This window comes from Argiope bruennichi, chromosome 2 (genome assembly GCF_947563725.1).
Source record: "Argiope bruennichi chromosome 2, qqArgBrue1.1, whole genome shotgun sequence".
Lineage (NCBI taxonomy): Eukaryota > Metazoa > Arthropoda > Arachnida > Araneae > Araneidae > Argiope > Argiope bruennichi.
This window is the reverse complement of record NC_079152.1, coordinates 87,479,523-87,502,804: the sequence shown is the minus strand read 5'-3', so window position 1 is coordinate 87,502,804 and position 23,282 is coordinate 87,479,523. Positions and strand designations below refer to the sequence as shown.

General features: G+C 28.6%; 1 protein-coding gene across 8 annotated transcripts in view; it reads right to left on the bottom strand.

Annotated features, from left to right (window-relative positions):
• The window catches only part of LOC129991361 (plexin-B-like), a 454,065-nt gene that overhangs the window by 153,953 nt on the left and 276,830 nt on the right, over window positions 1-23,282 (bottom strand). For all 8 annotated transcript variants that reach the window (XM_056098226.1, XM_056098227.1, XM_056098225.1 and 5 more), the window contains one exon: window positions 6,706-6,751. The gene's annotated coding sequence lies outside the window, so the exon portion shown is untranslated. The remainder of the gene's footprint in view (window positions 1-6,705; window positions 6,752-23,282) is intronic.

Here is a 23,282-nt window from a genome sequence, read left to right as displayed (position 1 = left end):
TAGATTAATTACCTATCATCAAATAAAAAGGTTAAACATTTTTTTTTTTTTATTTTACCGATCGCATTTTGAACTAATATCCTAAAATAATTCCCTATTCAATATTTTTTTCTAAAAAACAAACCGACATGGATAAAATTAAATAACACATTCCTTTTGTTCTATAATAGTTATTACTTTAATATTTCAATGAAACAACGGGGCATAAAAAGATGAAATTTCTCGTGAAGATTTATTTACTATAATTGACCAAAAAACTTTAATCCAAATTGAAACACTTTTCCAAAATTCCCACACCAAACAACAATTACTGATTCAAATTTTGGTAAAAAGAAATACCAATTTTTAATTTTGAGAAAAATGCAGCAGTATTTCGCAATCGATTAATACTCATACACTTATCAAATATGAAATCAAAGGACTACATTTTTAAATTTCTAAATATAAAATGAAATTAAATACAAAAATTCTAATGAAATCAGAGCGTACCCTTCAAGTTTTAACGAAATCAGAACAAAAAAATGTATGTAATGTATCGCCAAAATCAAAATCAAAGTGGCACAGAGTTTAACAATTTAATAAGCTCCTTGCAGTACAAAAATACTTAAATTTAAAGATAAGTAAATTTTTTCCTCTCTATACATATTTCTTTAGGAAAAATAATCTCTGCGACAATTCTTTTTCTTCCTTATACCGCAAACCAAACATACTTTTGAATTCATTACCCCATAATATCGCTTCCACAAAATGTCATCACGACGAACGTTTTATTAAGTCTCTCATTCGAGTGAAATATAATTTGCATTTTGTTTTTCACCCATTTCCACAAATAAGCGTTTTCTCCGCGCCTTAAATAACTCCATATTTCATAAAAATCATCACCTTCTGCTTAATGAATACATAAATTAAGCGGTGAAATGGAACAGCGAATTCAATTTATCTTCATGGCGGGCTTAAGAGAAATCCCACTATTGAATTTGAAGATTAAACTGTCTTTTCTCAAAAATTTTAATGATTTATGGGGCCAATTCTTTTCGCGGTAAAGCGTCTGACACGGCAGTGATCGATGTGCGCTATCGAAATTCAATATATGCTTGCAAAACTGGCGAGGCCCTATTAATAAAAACTACGAACTAATTAGTATATCTTTAAATACCATCGTCGAATGACAAATATCGCGCTGCTTGGTATGATTTATTTTTAAATTTGTTTCCGTCTGAAAGTTGCTAAAAAGGAATTTATTCAGCATGAAAAGCAGAAATGTGATAAAGGAGTTGCATATTAAAAATGAATTAAAAAAAAAAAGCCCCTTCAATTTTCGATGCATATATTTGCACATAAAATGGTATTTAGTATTCCGTGCTGATTGAAAGTTGTTTGCATCTGAATTATTTTTTTTTATTGCTATAAGTTTTTTTTTTTAAACACAGAATTTTTTTTCTTTAAATCACAGCCTGAATTATAAATAACACAAACAATAAAAAAAAAATATTATCTAAATATATAATAAAGACACGAATTTTCATTGCAAATATGGTACGATTATGGTAAGCTATTTCTGACATACATTTTGAAAAAAACATTGGATGAAAATATCGCAAATAGTTTGTACTCAGAAGTGAAATAAATAAGTTACAACAAATCAAACGCGTGAAAAAAAAAATCGTCAAATGCTTTTCGCAATGCATCACATTTTACCATTCCGGTATCTTAACTCTTACAGTAATAGTTTATTTATCTTAATCAAAAGTAAGTGTTCAAGTGTTTCAAGTCAAGTGTTCAACTAAACGGAAAAGGAAACAATGCTAGGAGATCCATTGATCTGCTAAGACAGCTAGATAAGAAAATTGAGCAAAGGATGGATAGTAAATTTTTAAATCCAAATTAAAAATATAAAAGCCTTAATTCTTGAAACACGCATATAACAGTATAATCCTATTTCTTAATTTAAGTAGCAAACAATTAATAAAAATAAAAAGCTAAATTTAATCAAAGCATCTAAGGAAGAGTAATTCGGGCAAAACCTTATGGATAATTATCTTTTCAAATATATCTATATATCTGTATCTATAAATAATAATAAAATATAAAAAAAATCTACATGCATTCCACACAAATATAAATTAAACAATAAAAGAATATTCATTTCATACGGAATTATGCTATTTTAAGCTGGCTATATATAGGTCTTTAAGCAAAACATTTTTCAATAAGTAAAAATGAAACAGCAAATAAAATGGAAGAGAGAGATATATAGAAAGAGAAAAAACGTTCGGTACTCGTAAATAGAATATCCGGAGCAATCTGAAAAATCCGAAAGCCCCCGCCACTATTCCATGGAACAAAACGTTTTTGAATTGTTCAGCATCCCTAAAGAACAAAGCGAAAGGAAAAGGAAATGCTGACAAACAAATACGCTTTTCCAAGATAGATAAAACGTGGAACAAAATCTCTTCCACCAGAGTCAAGTGTTCGGCATTTTGGCGAGCATCCCTCTTTCCTTCGTTCTCTCGACGTTGGTGGTCTATCCCGCAGACGAAAACCTTTCAGAAAACGTCCCGAGTGACCACCTTATTCAATGGATAGAGAAAGTGACGACGATCCCTGTATCACCCCCCAGCAAGTGCTCAGATGAACAAACAACTGAGTGAGCAGTTCACACCACCTGAATAAGTCGACAGAACAATGGCTTCGAGTTTGTGACAGGTTTTAGTGATGCATCGATCATTATAGGATTTGCTATATTGTGAATCTTTGATATAAACGATATGAATGAATCAATGACCGATGGACATGATCTCGTTGATATTTCACTGTAAATGAATACGCGGAATGAAAACAATACCATGCAGCTCTTGATAGTTAATTTACTATATAGGATAGGAATGCAATTTAGCGTAGACTTTGTTCGAGACAGAATTATGGTAACTTCTTTAGTTAAATAAGAATGAATTTATATATTACATAATTTTGCAAAAACGTGACAGAAAAAAACGAGATTTTGAAATTTTAATTTCTATTTAATTCACCAAAAGTGCCATATTATGTACAGAGATATTGCGAAGCGACGATATATCGAAGTCTGTTTACATCTCGATCTAAGAGCAAAGTGACAGAAATTTTTCCCTTCAATTATTTTATTATAAGAGTTCGATAGGGATTTCTTTGACATTTATAGACTTAAGAAAGGGAATTTCAGGTATCTTTAAAAGAATGTTATAAGAATTAGGGATTTTGATACCTTCGCTCGGGGAGTGTGAAAATGCTAGAGTCATTAGTTTCTAGAGCAAGTGTTAAAAATAATTAAATAAAAAGTGAGAATTGGGTTAGAAAATAAGTGAGCATTTTAGAATGAAAATATGGGCTAATTTAAAATAAAATTTAGGAAATTAATTAATTTTTAAAAGTATTATTACACACACACACACACACACACACACACACACACACACACACACACACACACACACACACACACACACACACACACACACACACACACACACACACACACACACACACATATATATATTGGAAAGTTACAATAATATAAATACAAGAAGGTAAAAGAAGTTAGAAGAGAATTTAGTGAATCTAATAATATATTGAATGTCTGGTCAGTTTAAAATCCAACAAATCCCATACAATTTTAAGGAAACAAACCCAATATTTAAGTTTTTTTTAAAAAAAAGTGGTACTCGTGATATTGAATATAATAATTATTTTATATAGCATAGATTTTTATATCAACCACAGATTACGTACGCTTTTATAAAAATGTTACTCAGAAGTAAGTTCTTAATCTAGAATGAAACATATTATAGAATTGTAAGATTTATCATTGCAATGAAAGGGTTGAGTTTCTTACCTTTCAGAGGTGTTAAAGTTATAGTTGAATATTCTATAAAAAATTAATTGGAATTTTAATCATATATATTTTATGAGTGTCTGGGGAGTGATATTCATAATGCCATAAATTTCTTATACTATTGTTTCCAGCGTCTTATTTTTCTTATTTCCTCAATTTTTGATAAAAAATTAATTTTTCCTATTTTAAAACACGCGAATAAAAAAAAAAATTTATCTTATTATTTTTTTATATATTTCTGATTTAATTTTATAACTATTGCGGAGTTTTCTAATGATTTCTTCTTCAAATTCGGCGAAGGCTTTTTTTTTTAAATTTAAAATCGCAAGTGTTTCAGAATTAATCCATTAACAATCAATTAATTTCTGAAAATAATTAAGTATTAACTATCATCAAGAAACACAAGACTGTGCAAAATGCCATAATTCTAGAACATAACAAATGACAAGAAAATTTCCTCTTTCGCAACATGAAAGTTAAAAAAAATAAAACAGGCATTGTATTCTTTATAATTGTGCCATTTGAGCATATTTTTCAAGAGGCAGTTAAGTTAATAAATTTAAAACAATTAGAATACAAACCATTACATTATTTCTTTCGCATATTTTAACATTTCTCCGCGAAGAAGAAAATGAACAAAGTAATAAAAGGTCAGAACGAAAGAGAGAGAGCTTTGTTTACTTCTTTGACACTGAATCGCAATCTACTTTGTAACAGAAATTTTGAATTTTACTTCGTTTACAGCCCATGTCGTGAGCCACAAAGGGAAACAATTTATTCGATGACATGCTGACAAGTCAAACTGATTGTGTTGTTGTTCCAAGACGACGATGGAAGAGAGTGAAAAAGAACAAAAAAAGAACAACACATCGTCGAGAGAAACAGGTTACAACACGGAGTAAATTACATGCAAGTAATAAATATTGTTCCTTTTCAGAGGCATGAAACATCGAAGATTCTAAAAACCATTTCCTAGAGGAGTCTCTCGCACACAGAGAGAACATGTAATAATAGTAATATAAAAATAACGAATCTTTTTCCTCTCTCTAAAATCAACGAACCGGACACGAGTTGAAAAATAAACGGGCGAAAAGGAGTAAATTTAATTTACGCATGCTTTTTTAAAAAAGATAAAAACCAGCGAGCTTCGATGAGCACAAAACAAACGAGACATAAAGGAAATAGCGACGTTAATCTTCGAACAGTTTTACTCTTTTTGCGTCGATACTATGGATTTCTTTTTCAAACAAGGAAAAGGGAAAGCTTTATCCGATATCGAGCCGACCTCCTGCCAATAATCCACACTTTTCCACCTATTTTATCGGTCCGGTTCCACAAAAGAATCGGACGCAAGAACCTTTTTGGAGAAAAAAAAAAATCTCAAAAAGGACGGAAAATACTCTCTCCCTTTTTCTTCTCTTTTTTTGTGTGTGTGCCGAATCATTTTGGGATACTCTTTTTTTTTTTTTTTAGTGTTGTTTGTTATTATTTCGTTCAATTCTCTCCTTTTTGTCCTGTGTCCATTTCGTTTTAAAAAGGGCTGGGGCGGCCAGGAGCTGGAGGGGATGGCCACTGAGATTGCAAGGGCGTTCCGCCAATAGTTTTCCAGCTTTTACCAAGAGAAATGAGATTTTCAAGCGGTTTTGGAAGCGAAATAAAAACACAACGGGATGAAAAAATATGTGGGAGGAGGAAAAAAAAAAGAATTTTGTTGTGAAATCTTTAACACTTATATGTGGCATGAAAGGTAACCAGAATTCACTTGTATGTATTTTTAGATGGAATCTTTGAGTATAAGTAATGAAATGTAGAGTTCTACAAAGTACAGTCGTGTTTTGAAGAACTCAAGCTTTTTAACTAATAAAACTAACAGATATATCTTAACTAGTTAATGAGATTTGCAAGTGGTTTGGAAAGGAAATAAAAATAATAATTAAAAAAAACAAGGAGATAAAAAAATGTGTGGGAATATCAAAGGAAAAAAAAGCGTTTTGTCGCCGAATTTTTAATGCTTATATGTGGAGTGAAAAGTAAGCGGAATCCATTTGTCTGTGTTTTTATATTGGGAGTTTTGAGTACAAGCACTGCAAAAAAATATTCTTCTGCAGTGAACAAAAAAATATTCTTGTTTTGAAGAATGCATATTTTTAAATTTTTGGACAGATTTATCAATCGAATTTAATGATACTCAACTCCCAACTCAAAAAGACGAATCAGTCAACAATCAAAGAAATAAACATAAAATACTCAAAAACAAATAAAGGGGAAAAGAGGGGATGGGTTAATACATAACGAAAAATAAACCTGACAAGATCTAAAAATTATAGACTGTTCCAAATTTAAATATTATGCATTTGATTATGATTCAAACCCAGACGAAATATTTTTTATTTAAATTGAATTTGTTTTACAACAGAGAGATCTTTAAAATACCATTGCATTTTTTTTAAAGTTTATTTTTCTTAATCAAATGTTAAGGTTTTTTTTTTTTTATTTGTTACTTTATATCATTTATTAACATCTTGACTACTGTTAGAGTCACTAGTGTTCAAGAACTAACTTAAACTAACTTAACAAAACCGGTTGGCAAGTTTTTAAGTTTTGAGGCGCGGTATCGGACCATAACTCAATAACTAAAATCGGGGAAATCAAAATCCAAAACCAGGGATATCAAACAAAATAGAATTACTCGATTAGTTAGAATGAAATCTTTTTAATGCAACGGATTAGTGTGATAATATTTGATGCCATGGCTGACTTTTGGGACTATAGATGTCAAATAAGAATCTGTGAAAATTAAAAACAGAGGGAAGAAAAAAAAATGAATAAAAACTTACCAATTATAACAGCAGAATCCGGCAATTGTTTGACAAGTTGGCTGACCTGCAAAATAAAGTGGGACCATGTAAGTATTCACAATAATTTCATTTTAAAAAATAAAAAAGAAACTATATAATGAAAGCAAGATATCACTGAATCTGTAATCTATCCGTCTTTTTTTTTTTTGATAAAATATTTACATTGCTAGGAAAAATAAACATCTAATTTCGTTATTAATTCATTCCAACAACAAATGCAACTTACATACTCAGAACTATATCAGTATATTGCCCGATTTCCTTATTTAGTTCATAATTGATTTTGAAAACATCAATCACAATCTTGTTATTTTATGACTACTCTTATAAATATATGATATCAACGGTGATAAATCCATGAGTCATAATTTAACCGCAATGACGACGACTGAAATATAAGAAATGCGAAAATGAAACGATCATGTTAGATGCAATCGACATTTTCACTTTATTTAATACTAGCCGCCTTTGGCGACCAGCCGGTTCGCCAATCTTAATGTTCGTTAAAATTTTAATAATTAAATATTTTATGCAATTTCTACTTTAATAGCTTCTTCATCAAAATATTTTAAAACTTCAAATTTTGATTATCATATAATTCATTCATAATATTATAAAGGCCTTCAGTCATAACGTAATATGTATCTCTCTCATTTTCTGTTAGCACCCGTAGAATTTATGCTTTAAATTAAAGTGGAAAGAATTTATCTTCAATTAATATAATATTTTTTATTGAAACAAAGCATTTTTTTATAATCTGATTACTGAAAATAGAGTCACTCAGCGTTTAAACTTTATGGGCACTAAAGAATATCTTTTTAAATTTATGTAATATCTCAAGAGTTGGTCAACATAAGTTTCTTAGATTCATTATGAGCAGATCGATTAATTAACAATGTTTAAATTTAAATGCATCAAACACTAAGAAAATAAAACGAATCGTTTAAAATAAACGGTTGAAAACGGTAGAATTTATGCTTTAAATTAAAGTGGAAAGAATTTATCTTCAATTAATATAATAATATTTTTTACTGAAACAAAGCATTTTTTTATAATCTGATTACTGAAAATAGAGTCACTCAGCGTTTAAACTTTATGGACACTAAAGAATATCTTTTTTAATTTATGTAATATCTCAAGAGTTCGTCAACAAAATTTTCTTAGATTCATTATGAACAGATCGATTAATTAACAATGCTTAAATTTAAATGCATCAAACACTAAGAAAATAAAACGAATTGTTTAAAATAAACGGTTGAAAACAGGTTTTAAAAAAACTACTTAAAAAACGATGTACTTAAAACTATAAGCATATACAAAAAATATATAACTAACATAAATACAATTTACTTACAAAAGCATGCAACTAACCCAAAAATAATTTAAATCATCCATTGATAACGTTGTCATGGCAACAATCAGAACAGAATGCGCATGCGTGAATTTTCTTCGCCGGTTACGTAACGCAAATACGTGATTTTTTTTCTACGCCAGTTGGGGTAACGCTATGCGGATTAGAAATTTTTAATTTCCTTTATTCTGTTTTATTTTAATTCAAAAGTACTTCAGAATGAATCTGAAAGATTGATTCATTAACAATGTTTAATTTTAAATGCATCAAACATTAAGAAAATAAACAGAACCGATTGAAATAATCCGCCGAAAAATTTTAACCCTAGCCTCATTACTGTTGGGAGAAAAAAAAAACTGAAGCCTTTCTCGTTTGGCGCTGGGGATAATGGAAGATTTTTTTGGCGGAAAAGTTGGCGGTGGGGAAAATGGAAGATTTTTTTGGCGGGAAAGTTAGTTTTTAATTAATAATTAAAATTCTAATTAAAAATTCGAAAAAAGAAACCCCAGGTGCACATTCCCAACCTCCAAGGTATACATGTACCAAATTTGGTAGCTGTATGTCAAACGGTCTGGCCTGTAGAGCGCCAACACACACACACACACACACACACATTGAGCTTTATTATAAGTATAGATTTTTGAAGAATACACAATTTTTGTTTCAATTACCAAACGATTTATTCTATTATTTTAATTAAAAAATCATTTAATGGTAACTTTATTGTTTAGAAAAACCGTAACAGGGAAAATATAAAAATTTGTACATTATTTCAGAATATAATTAATTTAAAATAGCTTATAATATGGTTTATGAAACGTTTTAAGCATTCTTGTAAGTAACTTTTAGATATTATATATATTAATCATTAATTAGTTAATATTGATATATATATATATATATAGATAAAACAGATTCAAGTGCCTTGATAATGAGATGAAACATTTTCTAAAATCTCCTAGCTAAATAAAAGACATACTTTTTCATATATTTCGTAATAAAGAAGTCAGAAGATGTTAAATGAGGAATACCTGGAGGGCATTTGAAATAGAACTTGATTCAAGACCATTGTAGAAAAAGAGGAATATCAAATCAATGTGAATGAAGTGTGAATAGAAAGACGTTAATCGCTTATTACACTATATTCAGCTTGACCTGTTAATCAGGTAATTAACATATATTAAATTCATTTTGCAATGAATTAATTCGTCATACCCAGTTAACAGGTTAATAAAAAAAAAAGTCCAAAATTTGCTTTTAACAAGTCGAAGCAAATTAAAGTATTTAAATTCTATATCGTTTTTGTATTCAGCCTCAATAATGTGTAGAAAAATAAATTTTTTAATAAGTAAAAACGAAATAAATTGTATTTCGCTTTTATAATCAATTCATAATTTTTCAAAAGTAGAAATTTTAGAATAAGCAATGAAATTTATAAGAAACAAAGAATAAAAATCTACAAATATGACGATAACTGAAATATTCAATTGCAAAACTTGTTGCGTCGTTATTGCAGATTGTAAAACTTAACCGCGTTATAATGCAGTAATTCCCTCTCAATTAGTCTAAATAATTTCGAGGGTTATATTTGATCTTTGATATTAATAATATCGACGTTAGAGAGTAATAGATGGCTTCTATAACATTACAGCAATAAACATTTAATTTTAGAGTGAAGTTTTTGGAAAATATATACAGGGTGTTCATTAATTTTTGTCGGGGTTTCCGTACCTCATAACTTTCGAATAAAAAATATTACGCAAAAACCGATTACGTATTCGTAAATTACAACTCAAAGAATTTTTTTAATGATATTAAAGTGTAAAGCTTGCACAATTTGCACTTTGTAGGCATTCAGTTGAAGGCGATTATGTATTCGTAAATTACAACTCAAAGAATTATGAATACGCAAATTACAACTCAAAGAATTATGAATACGTAAATTACAACTCAAAGAATTATGAATACGTAAATTACAACTCAAAGAATTATGTATTCGTAAAGTACAACTCAAAGAATCGCCTTCAGCTGTAAACCTACAAAGTGGAAACTGTGCAAGCTTTACACTTTAATATCATTAATAAAATTCTTTGAGTTGTAATTTACGAATAAGCAATCGGTTTTTGCGTAATATTTTTTATTCGAAAGTTATGAGGTACAGAAACCCCGACAATAATTAATGAACACCCTATATTAAATTATCTCTAATGAATCATTAAATTATTAAGATACTTTATAAATATTGCTAAATTATATGGTCCCTACCTCATAAATTCAAATAAAAGTGCTTCCGATAAGGCTTTAAAATCCTGAAATATTGATTGATCCTTCTGTTTCAATTAATTTCCTTATTAAAACCCCGCAAACGGAATTTAGACAGCTTCAAGAATATTGAGTGCAGAAGGAAATCTTATGAGAATGGTTGAGCTGATGCACACGTGCGCGCAACCGAACTTCATCGTGTCGTATAACACGACTGCTCTTAAAGGAGAATTTCCAGTCGAATCTGCATCACTCTCACGAGTAAGGGAACGATTTTCCACGAGTAAAGCCGGAAACGTGCGAATCTACATCTGCTGGAGAGCCATTAACCCGAATATAGATTCCAAAGGTAAAGGAACACAACGGAAAATTGCAAAACGCTGCCGTTAAGGGAACAAGATGGGAAAGTTACAATTGTACCTCTCTCTGGCAAGTTGAAGTAAGTAAGCATTTCCTGTTTATGAGAAGAAGAAAATTGAAATTCACTCTCGATTATTTGCGGAAATTCTCTTGCACTGAATTTAAATTTGAGTTTAAAATAAACAGAAAATGCAGTGAACGACTTATAAATGTGAAATTACTTTAATGCAATTTCTAGAAACGTTTTGAGCATGATATATCTAAAATAATTTTTATTAATGTAGTAAGTAATATGTATTCGTATCATTCGGTTCAAAGATATATTTATTTTTGCTCACTTCAAATTACAATTTTTAAAAAAAGAAAGAAAATGAACGACTTACAACAGAAGATTAGAATTCTTCTTTCTAATATTTTTCACCTGAGATTTTCAATACATTTACATAATATTCATATTACGGTTAAAGCAATTGAAAGATACTCAGAAAGTTTTTAAAAATAAATTAAATTTTTGAATGGAGTTGAGGTGATCTTATTACAGTGTTTTCAAGTATGTAGATAAAAGTTATTTTTCTTAAAAATATTTTTTTTAATACAAATCGTTAACCTAAATAAAGTTTTAGAAATTAAGCTGGATTAATTGAAATAACTGCGAAAAAAATTCGCAGCAATAGATTTTTTCAAAATAATGTATTCTTCAAATAAAAAGGATTTCAAAGTTATATAGAACCTGTAATTCTAATCTGATGTAGTATTTAAATATATAAAAAGGAAGCTTTAAGTTTATAAACTAGCACTTATTCTTAGAAGATCGCTGATGGAAAAAAATTAGATATTTATAATAAAACCTTTGCAAACCTCCGATATCCATATTAGGCTTGAATATTTGTTTTACTAAGATTAATGAATCCAATTAAAATTTTTAATATTTTAATTAACTGAGAAGAAAAAAGTTTTTTTTTAGTTAATTTTAAATCTGTGAGATTTTAAACTTTTTTCTCTGCAATAATGCAGATTTTTTTTAAGTTACACTTGCTCATAAAACCAAACAATGATTATAGCAACATTATAATAGTGTAGGAAAGGAATGTGTACATTATTTCAATAAAGAAATACTTCTGAACATTACTTCTATAAAGAAATACTTATGAACACCATTTCTATAAAGATATACTTATGAATACCATTTCTATAATATATATTCATGAAAATGTTTCTAGACAGTATACAAATTTTCAGTCATTAACTTATTACGTTAAAATTGTAGGCTGGCTTTGACAAATTGGCGGCTGTGACGTGAGTTGCGTCTAATCAAATCTATTTTGATAAGTTGAGTCTAAATATATCAAATCAGGCTATGCTCCTCTCTTTCAATACATACATCTACATATTCGTAATAAGAAATAAGAAAATTGAGCCCAGTTCAACAAAATCATATTTATAATAAATATATCAGGATTTTAAGTTTAATTATTCCTTGAATATTTTCTTTTCCTTTCAAGAAAAAGGTGGAAATTTCTTTCCTATATATTGAAATGCATAATAGAGAGACCCGACATTTATATGCCCACTGGTATTTTTACTCTGAAAAGGACATTTAAATTTGAACCATCCTTCCCATAACGATATATATATGCTGCATATAAAATTTTGGCATATCCACGAAAAATGCGAAGTTTCCACGAGTGTTAAGTAACGAATAGATTAAGCTGCCAAGCATTCTCGCGGCGTCATAAAATAACATCTGATGAAGAGCCATGCATCATTGTCTAGGCTCTTTGCCAACCAACCTGCACAGCCCCATTATTCGCTCGGTTCCATTCTAGAAATGGAAATGGTAATAATCACTCATTTTCACTGGGAACAAGCTTTGTTCCGGGAACATTGTTATTCAAAATGTTATTCGAATAATATTGCAGCCTAATACTCAGGTAAAAGCAACAGTGACCGAAATTAAAATGAATTTTGCGAATCTATTCAATCGGGCAATGAAAGATTTATTCCAACGCATACAGGATATGAACGTGTAAAAATTTATATGATAAAAGAAGCAATGGCTATAACATTCATGAAAAATCGATTAGCTATTTGATTTTGTACTATAAAAGGAATATCTTGGGGTTTCAGATATCCATTTCCTTAAATCGTAGTTCTTAAAATTCGTTTCAATCACCGAACTTTTTTTTACCATAGAAAAAAAAGGGATCCCATCTATTTATAAATTAATTCTGTCTAGACCCCAGATTAATATAAGAGAATATATCCTATTAAATATAATTTTTTTTTGTAAAATTTAATTGAAATAAATTTAATAAGGATGCTATATACAATTAGTTTTACTTATTCGTGCTGAAAAGATATTCATAAATAAAAGAAAATAATTTCATACTCACAATTTCAAAAGTTTTGTTTTAATTCAATATTATTTTTAAAGAAATCCCAATTTTGAAAGAAAAAAAAATCGTAGATTTCTAATCACTCAAAGGTAGTAGAAAAACTAAGAAACAATTTTCATATTTTCAATATAAAACACCAAACAGTAATAAATATTCTTTGTAGTAAACTATTTATACTGGACGATATTAAAAAAATACAATATAATATAAAAAATACATCAATAAAATGAAAATCCATATGAAGATTACTTCATTTAATATAAAATTATATTTATCAAAGGGAAAACAAAAAAAGTATTTTTCTTTTTTCTTTTCCAAAGCTAAAGACGATTTACGAACAAAGGTATTTTTTTTTTTTTTTTGTTTTTCATAGCATGTTACTAAGTATTATTTCTCAAAACAGTAAGCGATAATCGATAGAATAAAGAATGCATTTAATAATAATGTAATCGGATAAATAAATCTATTCATTTCATATTCCCAATAAAAAGTTCCAAATTGCCAATATAAAGAGTTCAAATTGGTTTTTAAACAGGACAAATCCAATTTTTCCTTAAATAATCACGTTTTAACACGCATAAACCACTCCCAATAGCTAACAATAACCGGCAGACAATCAGTCGATTTAAAACATGACCAGAAACAATCCCTTAATTGAACATTTTATGTGTAGTAATGACTACCTCACGTTAATTCTGCATTTAATGCGATTTGTTTCGGAGCAAATAGAATGTTACACAAATCGCATCGGATTTCGATAAGTTCTATGGATGGTATTAATCACTAACTGTGGTTTGCATAGCACAATTTTATCAAGAGCAAGGAAGGTACTTGGGGCTTCGAGTAACGATAATTTCAAGAGCCTTGATGACATAAAAAATGACAGTAAATAATTGAAAAGGAAGAAGATGGAGGAAAAAAATTAAATTAAAAAAAAAAAAAAACTTCATCCAACGACCCTTTAATGAGAGTTTCATGATAATGGAAAGAGGATGTCCAATATAGGGATTGAAGAGCAATTTTTTTCTTTTTAATTACTAAGCAAATGTTTGATTAACGTTCTTTGATTTGATTATGGGATAAAATGGCAAATTAAAAAAAGATTAAAAACATCCTAAGCTTATTATAGTTTTTATTAAAACCAATTTAAAGACATGTTTTAGTAATTAAATGTAACATAAGTTGTTACAACGATAACTTGAGCAAACATTTCGGGTAACCCGATATTTGGATATGATTAGAAGTGCTTTGTTCCTAACGGTAAAATCTAGTTTACTCATGATATAAGCATAACTGATTTGACTAGAAACGATTAAGCCGTGCTTGCTGATTATTAAAAGAAATAAATAAATTTAAAAAAACAGCTCTTTTCTTGAACGATGTTCTAAAGAATCGTTAATTAATTGATTTAAAATTCTGATCTTCTGTTTCCATTTATATTTAAGCAAAGTTTAATGCAATCAATCGCAAAGTATAAAAATCGTTCAAACAATAATAAAAATATTTCAGAAACATTATTTTTGATTTTTTTCTTACTTAATTGCAAAGAAAAATGACTGATTTTTAAGCAGTTGATAATTTCAACGTTTAACAGAATTTGTTTTAACATTGAGTCGATGGGCTGAATAATATCACCAGTTAACTTAATATACCGGTGACGTTAAAATTGCGTCCTGATAAAGCTGTTAAAAGGTCAAGAACAATAAAAACAATAAGAAAATTATAAAAAAAAACATTATAGACAAAGTTTTTTTATTCACTGTTTATGAATATTAATAGATCGTAAAATATATAATTATATTATTATTGCTACAAAAACCCATGTATTACCATTGATCTTAATTTCCAGATACCTCATTTTTTTTAATTCATACTTTTCAGAATATGTTGCCAAGAATGAAAATAAGAATCATTGATTATATCAAACGATAATAGAATATGGAATCACTCAGATGTATCTAGTCAAACAATATATAAATCGATTTCATTTAGTTACACAGTTTCTTTCTCACGATAAATTTTTTAAAAATAATTTAATAAATTTTAAAGCAAACATTTCAATTGGCATTTGAATGAAGAAAGTCTATTTTCATTCAAATAAAACTGAAACCCCCCCCCCCCTTAATTTTACTATCAGTTAATACATTTTAAAATTATTCCTTTATTAATAAATTAGCTTTTATGTTTTTCAACTTGTATAACAAATTAATGAAAACAATTCAGTAAAATCACATTCCTATCTCTATAAATAAGAATAAAGAATCATAAACGTTATTCCTTTTGCTTCTTTATTAATTCAACGATCAGAAATAAAAAACCTGATTACCATAAAGCCATACTTATCACTGCTAACCTTGGCTATGCAAATGTATCCTTTCTATGAGGTAATTACAGTGGATATAGTGAACTAGGCACGCATAGACTGGTTTCGGTGCGTGTGAAACGACCATTTTATCAGATATTTTTAAAGGACGCTTATATCACCTATCATTTCGTAGCTTTGTATTCATATTTTTTCATATTAAGCAAAGTAGTTAATGCGATGTGTGAAACGTTTAATAAGGAGTCTACAAAGGTGATCAAGGAACTTTACTTAATGACTAAAGATAGGTTGGTTCAAAAGCCGCCGTGACCTACCATTGAGATAAAGATTATAAAAGATCAGTTAAAAAGAAAGCGAAATAAAATTTTATGGCAGATATAAAGCTAATGAACTACTTGGAATGGAGCCATATTTAGAGGATATGGCTTAGACAATTTTAAGTTTCGATCAGTTTCGCAACACCCTTAAATTTCAATAACGCTTTAAGTGTTTTATAATTATATATATATATATATATAAAAACTTTCCTAAGGTTTATTTAAAATGCAAAATATTAATATTTTGAAAAATCCCACCTTTATAGATAAGAAAATGGTACAAACGTCCATTGTTTTACTACATTTGTGAAATGAAAAATATTTGTATTTTACAGAAGTTTTTCTTTACAGATCATGAAAGATTACAAATGTTAATTGTTTACAATTATAAATTGCCTTTGTGGGAATAGCGTTGTCTAACATTAACAACAACAAAAAATTTATTTGGATCAACTAACAAACTTACACGAATAGCAATAAAAACAACAAGAGCTGCATTTTTGAGTTGAAAATAGCCCAACGATATATTTATCTGGATTACCATGTTGTATTTGCGGTATTTGCTGTTAAATCGGACAAGAATTTTCTTTGTTTTTATCGTACTTCGATTATTTATAGTATATTTTAATAATTTTTTCAATGATGACAGCGTTTCTTCATATTCTTCTTTCCTTATACTATAAAAATAATCATCACAAACAAAAGCCAACAATTAAATTTCATGCCTTTTTGGCCATTTATTCTGAAACGGTTTGAAATTTAAATTTAATTTAACACATATATTCGATGCAATGAAATTACAGGCGGGAGAGCAATGCATTAACTTTCTCAGGTGATTAGAATTAATTATAATTTTTTAAAATTCCTTTTAAAAAAATGAAAATACACAGCTTTTCTGAAAAAAGTTATATTTCTGAATTTGCATAGATAAAGAGACCATATATGTAAAATTTGCAGCTCAACAATTAGTTTCTTTTGTTTGTTTTGGACTAAATATTTAAAATTTTATAATTTTGAGAAATTAAACGTAAAATCGAAAATAAAATCTTATAAAAAAGCTGTATTTATTTATCTATTTTATTATTATTAAAGATGACCTTAGAAACGTTTCTTGTAAATAAAAATAAAGTCCTCATTTTAAAAATATACATAACTAATTTTAAAGTAACTCCAAAAAGAAAATTAATTAATTAGAAACTGCTTAAAAGAAAATAAGAATTATATTTAATTATTCTATTGAATTTTTTTTTAACGCTTAGGTCAAATCTTAAAAAACAACGACGTTGGACTTCATTAGGACTACATTTGTTCCCCGAGAAACCAAAAACGAAAATAAAAAAAATCAATATCAAATATTTATAAAAGAAAGTTATGTAATTAAAAACAATATAAATAAAAAAAATATTAAAGAATTTATTTGTGACATTTTAATAAAAAAAATTCGAACTGAAATTACTTTTCGAATTTTATTGATCAGTCAATACTAAAAAATTGAATAGCAAAAATTGCTGTCAAGGTTTTCGTAAACTCAAACTTTATACAAGTAGATTCATAGATGAAGAAGTTTCCAATCAGATCTCAACACACATTTCAAAATATTTCATTTTAATTTTATATTTGTTATTCCCTGTAAATACTTTGATTTTTGCACATGCTATTATTCACTTTCTATAAAATTATTGTTGCATTCAAAAATTAGTAAAAACAAAACTGAAGACGTCAATGTCATACTGGGGTTTTCAAATGCCTTAAGATCAAAAACTCAAATTTTAAAGAGAAAACATGGCTATGAATTCAATGATCTGTTAGAAATTAGATATCACTTTACTTGAGCTTAGAGCTGACCTATCCGTAGGATTTCATCGGATATACAGCTAATTTTAGACAGCATTAATTTGATAACGGAATCACGAGCTTCGTCATTATAACGACAGAGAACAGAATAATTTGATTTTATAATTACAAAGGTACGTCAGCTATATTAGAATCGCATTACAACTTCTCATGAATAGTTAGTTCGTCTTAGTTAATCTTGGAAGTAATAAGTAATTATTCAGAAGTACTTATTAGTACATCAGTCTAGAAGTTACCATTGAAGAATATTTGAATACTTTAATAAATAAATACAAACATAGTATTATGTGTATACGTGCGAGTTTTGTCTTATATGAAATTTGATACAGTAGCGAGTTAAAATGAATTTTATTTAAGGAGGATGTAAGAGAATAATTAATACATACACAGAGAGAAAACATCGTTGATAGATTAATAAAATGAAATCGGTATTTCCGGGTAAGTGTAAATATTTAAATATTTATAGTTAAATACTTAATATCAGAGCAACAAATAACTGAATTGAGATATTTATTTAGTAAGACATTATGACTACAAAGGAGAAATCACTCTTGTGACATAAACTGTAAATGACTATCAAAGGCATCTGAAACAGAGCCTTTTGAAAGTGTGAAGATTTAGTAAGAGCCAAGCGAGTAACCAATAATTTCTAGCAGAACTAAGATTTTTATTTAGTAAGACATTCGGACTACAAAGGATATATGCAGTAATCACTCTTGTGACATAAACTGTAAATGACTGAAACAGAGCCTTTTGAAAGTGTTAAGATTTAGTAAGTGTCAAGAGAGTAACCAATAATTTCTAGCAGAACTAAGATTTTTATTTAGTAAGACATTCAGACAACAAAGGATATATACAGTAATCACTCTTGTGACATAAACTGTAAATGACTATCAAAAACATTAGAAACAGAGCATTTTGAAAGTGCTAAGATTTAGTAAGAGCCAAGCGAGTCACCAATATGCTGTTAATAATTTCACCCACTTACGATTTTTTAAAAGTATTAATGTTGTAAACTTGTCTATGTGTGGCATACCCTAATAAAGCATTCTTATATTAGCTAGACTTTTTAATGAACCTGAACGATGCCTACACACATTATGTTTACCAATTCCGATTCTTTAGTCAATATAGTGTGAATAAAATAAAATGCAGTTTCCATATGGCTAGGGGGAACGAAAGTCTATCGGAAGTGTTATTAATTTCTAATCTGTTAAGTTTCTCATTTTGTTTATTCAATCAATATACAAAATAGCCAAAATTAATCAAACTAATATGCAACGAGTTTCAATTCGTCGAAATATGGTAATTAATTGGGAAAAGAAAGTGTAATTAGTGCATAGATTTATATTTCTATTCACATACAAATGAATTCTATTTCAGTGAAATTACTAATTACGCAACACACAAGTTCAAAGTAAGAATCCATAAAAATGCGGAATTAAATTCGCTTCCTTTCATTAAACACTGAAAACACATTCACATAAACACTGATTTTACATGATTGAGATTCCGCGGTACAAGAGACAATATGCGAACCAATCTCAAGTGTAATCCATGTCGTTTGAAGTTGCGCAAGTGTCGGAACTTAATGAAGGAATACATAAAAATGCTGAATTAATTTCCTCTCTTTTCTTTCGCAACGGACATGAAATTTTATTTCTGTGTGCTTTATCTCGATGAACAAAAGTGCCTGCATTAAAGAGAAGAAATACGCTGCTGAGATCCATCCAGGGATTCTTCTTGCACGTGAAAAACTAGTTCTCACCCACCCTTGCCACTTTCTTTTGTTTCAGAGCATGAAAGCAAAAAGTTCTCGGCTTCTTCAGTTCACAGAATAAAACTTTCTTGAATGGATGCCTCATTACGGTAACGGCTGTACCGAAAAAAAAAGAAGATCGCTTCTGTGTTTTAAGTGGATAACGACCAAAAAACATGAAGACTGAAAGAAGATTCACATAATAATGCCACCAGCACTCAAAGAACACTCTAATACGTCAGAGATGGGCTTCTTCCGTATCGCCTCAGGTATTAAGAATTTTTTTCTGTATAATACTACAAGAAAAAAAAAAGGAAACATCATTTTCATAATTTATTCCTTTTATTGAGCGTGCAACCGCAAAACAATAATCTCGAGGACTTTCGTTTTAAACATTAAGTGGATGGATGAAGTAATTAGCAAATATTGCATACAAATTTCGCACTGAAGCACGTAAACTGGACAATGACTTCATTTTGTATGGAAAAATGTGGTAATATCGGCGAATTCAGACAATGAAGTGTAAGAAGTAAAGAGTAATAGGAAATAAGTTAGATTCGCAATTCACAAATGAAGAATTGCTTCGAGTAGCAAAAAATTTGCAATTTAAAATAAGTACTTCAGATAAGGCATTTTTTTTGTTTCTTTTTATTCTCATTAATTTTTGAAATATACGCGTTTAATGTCTGCTTTTAAAATCAATTACAGATAAAAATGTTGATATAATAATGCTTTTAACGTTCCATTGAAAAAAAATTAAGAAAAAAATTCATATGTATTTTATTTGATAGTATCAGTATTGTATGCAATTTATTTTAATATTAATATAAAATATACGAAATTAAATAAAATATTGTATGCGTTTTATCTGGCATAATAAATATGGAAATAATTATTTAATTGCATCAGTTTTTTTAAGTCTTTATTTAAACCTAAATTAGACTCTAGTGAGACATCCTTTTAATTCAGTAAAATTTTCTTTTGTTAAACAAATAATTAATAAAAAAGCAGATATTATTTAAATAACAAAATTAACACATTTTTAAGTCATAAATTGCTATTTAATGATTAAGATAATTTAACATGATAGGCAAATTTATACTTAGATACATTTTTTTTTATCATTTTCAACAAATAAAAGAAGGAAATTTTTAAAAAAATTACCATTTTCAATAAATAAAAGAAGAAAGTTAAAAGCACTTTACAAATTGTGATATGCTGTTTTTGAAGCCGAGATTGTTATTGAGATTTAAAAGCCCTAGAAAAGGTACCATAGAACCTAATGGAATGAGAAATGAAAAACTAAAGATATTTTTGTGTAATATGCATTCGTCATTCAAATTTAAATACCTTATATTAATATTTAAGTAATTACTGCTTAGTAAATTTGATTGAAATGTGGCTTTTCTTAAATTATTTTTACTCTTGTCCACTCTTCAGATATCATACAAATAGCACCAATGTTTATCTGGAATCTTTAAATGAATGCTTCTAAATCAATATATGCACTTGAATTATTTTTAATGATACAGAAAAAATCAGATTGAAGGAATTACTCTCCATGTTTTCTCAATTAATAAATTCATTTATTTGAGCTTGTTTATAGCCGATACTCTTTTTTTTTCTTCAAATTTTTCATGTCTTTTAACTGTGAAAGAAGTCTTACGTTAAATGAATTCCGATAGTAAAAATATTACATTTATGGCCTCAAGGCCAAATCATAACTTCTTCCCCCAATAAAAATGGTATTTTCAGAAATGGAAGCAAATACTTCGATGCTCCAGCAAGCAGCATGTGAGAGTTCACGATTCGCAACGAAGGCTTGTTAAATGATATACCACAGATTCTGCCCCCAGCTTTTGATCGATAATTTGCTTTGGCATGCCACCCATTGGGCGAATACCCTTTATCCTCCACAGATGTTATGAAATAAAATTATTGCTTACAGCTTCTTAATCCCGGTAGCATGGGAAGCGGCAACGAGCCCAGCGGTGCCCGGCAACGAAGCTTAGATGCAGTTTTCTTAATGCTTTATTCCGATTCCAATTTTCTTTTAGTGGCGGTGGTGCTTGGGTAGGCTTGGTGTTGTGAGAGAAGATTTTTTAAGTTCCCAAGCGAATCGACGTGGGGTGGTTGTGAAATTCGTTCAAGGTTTCCTGGAATCATCGATCCGTAAGTACAATGTATTCTTTTTTTTTCTTTACTTCATCGTCATATATTTTTTCCCCTTCCAGAAACAAGCCAATAAAACTACCATTTTTGGACTCCGGAAGAGCGTGAAATGGCAATGAAATCAAGTTTCAATTCACAGGATTGAATGAATGCAAGAATGCTGCATTGTGGGAAGTTATGCCACCATGATTTGTATACAGAAAAGTTTCTAAACCAGTTGACTGTTTAGACCTTTCCGGGAAATGTGTATCTTAATTGTGTAGCAAAAGTTTATCGATGACTAGTATACTCGTCAGACACAGAGTATGTGTAATATGAAACTATGTTGTAATGAAATTACTTTTATTTTTTTATTTCAACAATCACATTTATTTATTTACTTAAACATACATTTTTTGCATATGAACAAAAAGAAACGAAAAGAAAAAATTAATTTATTATTTTAATTTGCTGTTAGAGAATGGTATTGAGCAAAGTATGGTACAAAACATAATAATCTTTGATTTGTTCCTTTGATTTCGACACGGCCTCAAAATATTTTAAACATCTCGAAATTTACGAATGTTTGTGTTTGAGTTTTTACTAAAATTGTAATTCAAACTGCAAATTTTCACTACTTATTATTCCTCACGAATAAACTCGTCATAAAGGAAAATGTTTCACTTTTTCCATGACGAGTTCCATGATTCTGACCATGATATACAGAAATGTGTCTTTGTTGTGAATAGAAAGATAATTAAAATAAGGAAAATATGAATTTAAGTTTAATTGACTTTTAAGATATTTTCATAACTACATATAAGAAGCATTGAAAATAAGTTGACAATTGGAACATAACAGACTTAATGAACTGTTTAAGGCATGTGAACTTTCAATCAAATTATATAGGACAACACAAAATAAACAAAATAACAATCAATTAAATCACACTAGAAAACTTATATTAAGAACGTTTCATATATATATATATATATATATATATATATATATATATATATATATATATATATTAATTTGCATTATTACTTAAATTCTTGTTCTAGTAAATGATTTCATCGAGGTTACTTATTTTATTGACAGCCAGTAATTATATGTTACCGTTCAAATTGAAACTTTTAAGTAAGTTATTATGAATTACTAGCTAAATTGTCGCTATTAATTACTTGATTGGTTAATTTTTTATATCATCTAATTACTGGGAATAATTTGTCCTTTTGAATATTACATATATATCTATTCCAAACAATTTTTACGTTAAATTGCAGCATTTATGAGTGGTTTTAAAATGTAAAAATACGATAAATCGACGCATGCATAACGTACGCGAAAAAATTAAATTAAAAATAAAGAAAGATATAGCCTGCTAATAGCAGGCACTACCTTTGCTTTTAATGTCAAAAATATTAACTGATGTCAAAGTTCTGGATATATAAAAGTAGGAATAGCTCTTGCTAAATTTTACCTCCATTCTATTTTATGAATTAATATAATACAAGTATTGATTTTATTAAGAAATATTACTTCTAGGAACGGTAATTATCTTCCAAATATGTTAGATATAATTATTTGTATTATATTAACTCTGTTTTAAGAATTAATATAATACAAATACTAATCTTAAGAATTTTTACTTCCAGCTCTGGTGATTATTTTCCAAATATGATAGGTATAATTCGATTCTGATAAATTTTATTAAGTAGATCAAAAAGTATTAATAAAAGTGATTTTGAATAATATGATACTCATACTGTATTTTATAGGA